The 3,070-nt window shown below is 38.6% G+C and overlaps 1 pseudogene across 1 annotated transcript; it reads left to right on the forward strand.

Moving 5' to 3' along the window:
• Positions 1-833: 833 nt before the first annotated feature.
• LOC308506355 (putative ATP-dependent RNA helicase DDX5) lies at positions 834-2,539 on the forward strand (annotated as a pseudogene). The gene has a single exon. The product of its transcript is annotated as a putative ATP-dependent RNA helicase DDX5 (transcript).
• The last annotated feature ends 531 nt before the right edge of the window (positions 2,540-3,070 follow it).

The raw sequence follows: 3,070 nt of genomic DNA on the forward strand, positions 1-3,070 counted from the left end.
ATAATTAACCAGCATTAGAGCTACACAAAAATATTATAAAATAATAGGAGAGGGACAAAAGAAATATAAATGAAGAACACATATGAAAAATATCACCATGTTGTAAATGAAATTATGACCAAAAGCACAAAAATATTAAGGAAATACTATCTTTTTAAATCAAGAGCTAAAAGCAGACATAAAGGAGCTTAAGAAAGAAATAAGGAGACAATCAAGTAAGTTAAACAAATGAGGGCAGAGCTCAGGGGGAAAAATTGGAAAGAAAAACAAAAGTATCAGACACAAAGGCTCAATGGGAAGCAGCACAAACAACAAAGCTGAAAGAGCAGTGTTAAAAGTTGAATTGCGTCTCCCCAAAATTTGTATGTTGAAGTCCTAGCTCCCAGTACCTCAGGATGCAACCTAATTTGGAAAAAAGAGAGTTGTTGCAATTCAGTAAAACTAGATAATAACAGAATAAGAAACAAAAGAGAACAATATGCCACTTGGACACTGCGGGGGGGAAAAAAAACTCTTAAAGAACTCTGAGGTCAAAGAGTAAATCAAAATTTGAAATTAAAAAATAAATACGAATTAACAATAAAATGCTACATGTCAAAACCAATGAGATATTGCTAAGGCTGTTCTCACAGCAAATTTCATAGACTTAAGTCTTCACAACCTCATTCATTTCCACTGGTCTCTTGCCGAGCAGCTGTGGCTCCTGTCACCTATCCCTCCTCTACTGCTGCCCCTGCAAGGCTTTGCTGTCTCAGAAGCCACCTCCAGTGACTCATTGCACCCCAGTCTCTCCACTTCATTCCCCACCAACCGCAATCAAAATCATTGATGCCATGTCGAGCTATTCCAGTGACCAAGACCTCGGCGGATCAAGGGTTTGATGCACCTAGATTTGGAGGAAGTAGGGCAGGGCCCCTAAAAAAAAAGTTTGGAAACCCTGGGGAGAAATTAGTTTAAAAGAAGTGGAATCTGAATTAGCTGCCCAAATTTGAGAAGAATTTTTATCAAGAGCACCCTGACTTGGCGAGGCACACAGTGCAAGAGATAGAGACATACAGAGGAAGCACAGAAATTACAGGTTAGAGGTCACAACTGCCCAAAGACAGTTCTGAATTTTTATGAAGCTAATTTCTACAAAAACATCATGGACGTAATTGCAAAACAGAACTTTACTGAACCCAATGCTAATCAAGATCAGGGATGGCCAATTGCTCTAAGTGGTTTGGATATGGTTGGAGTAGCATAGATGGGATTCAGAAAACATTGTCCTATTTGCTGCCCGCCATTGTCCACATCAATCATCAGCCATTCCTGGCGAGAGTGATGGGCCTATTTGCTTGGTGCTGGCACCAACTCGGGAACTGGTCCAATAGGTGCAGCAAGTAGCTGCTGAATTGAAGTCTACTTGCATCTATGTCGGTGCCCCCAAGGGACCACAAATATGTGATTTGGAGAGAGGTGTAGCAATCTGTATTGCAACACCTGGAAGACTGATTGACTTTTCAGAGTGTGGGAAAACAAATCCGAGAAGAACCACTTACCTGTCCTTGATGAAGTAGATACAATGCTTGATATGGGCTTCGAACCCCAAATAAGGAAGATTGTGCATCAGATAAGACCTGACAGAGAAACCCTAATGTGGAGTGCGACTTAGCCAAAAGAAGTAAGACAGCTTGCTGAAGATTTCCTGGAAGACAGTATTCATACAAACATTGGTGCGCTAGAACTGAGCACAAACCACAGCATTCTTTAGATTGTGGATGTGTGTCATGATGGAGAAAAAGAATGAAAAAACTTATTTGTCTAATGAAAGAGATCATGAGTGAAAAGGAGAATAAAACCATTGTTTTTGCTGAAACCAAAAGATGTAACGAATTTACTAGAAAAAGGAGGAGAGGTGAGTGGCCTGCCATGGGTATCCATGGTGACAAGAGTCAACAGGAACGTGACTGGGTTCTAAATGAATTCAAACATGGAAAACCTCCTATTCTGATTGCTACAGATATGGCCTCCAGAGGGCTAGATGTGAAAGATATGAAATTTGTCATCTATCATGACTACCTTAACTCCTCAGAGGATTATATTCGTCGAATTGGAAGAACTGCTTGCAGTACCAAAACAAGCACAGCATAGACTTTCTTTACATCTAATAACATAAAGCAAGTGAGCAACCTTATTTCTGTGCTTTGTGAAGCTAATCAAGCAATTAATCCCAAGTTGCTTCAGTTGGTGGAAGACAAGAGTTTCATGTCATTTCAGGGGTAGAGGAGATGTGAAGGATGACCCTCAGGACAGATACTCTGCAAGCAAAAGGGGTGGATTTAATACCTTTAGAGACAGGAAAAATTATGACAGAAGTTACTCTAGTCTGCTTAACAGAGATTTGGGGGCAAAACCCAGAATGGTGTTTGTAGTGCTGCAAATTACACCAAAGGGAGCTTTGGAAGTAATTTTGTGTCTCCTGGTTTACAGACCCATTTTAGGACTGGCAAATCCAACAGGTACTTACCAGAATGGTTATGACAGCACTCAGCAATAAGAAAGTAATGTCCCAAATAAGCACAACAGTATGAAGCTACCGCAGCTCTGTCTGTGAATGGTTATCGAATGCCAACAGAATATTCTCAGTAAGACCTTAGAAGTATATGTTAAGTTCTGTTTTTCATAGTTATTCTTTTTGTTGTGTGTTATCAGACAAGATAGTTATTTGAGAAACATGGGAAATCAGAAATGACTGCAGTGCAGCAGTAATTATAGTGTAATTTTTCGCTAATTAAGTTGGATATTCCTCTACATTCCTGAAACAGTTTTTAGGGCTTTTAAAAAAATTATTAGAAAATGCAGGCAGTGTTTTTACAAAACTAAATGTACAGTGATTCGAAATATAGTAAATGAAGGCAATGCATAGCCGTCCGATAAAAAAATATTTAAAGACTGAAGAAAAACTTCACATTAATCAAGAAAGTATACAAATAAATGACGTCATCCAAATGAAGAAGTTAGAAAAATAGTGCTAAAATAATTAATTATGATAATGCAGAATTACAGATTTAATAAATTTAATGAGAAG

This window comes from Rhinolophus hipposideros (genome assembly GCF_964194185.1).
Source record: "Rhinolophus hipposideros genome assembly, chromosome: 12".
Classification (NCBI taxonomy): Eukaryota; Metazoa; Chordata; class Mammalia; order Chiroptera; family Rhinolophidae; genus Rhinolophus; species Rhinolophus hipposideros.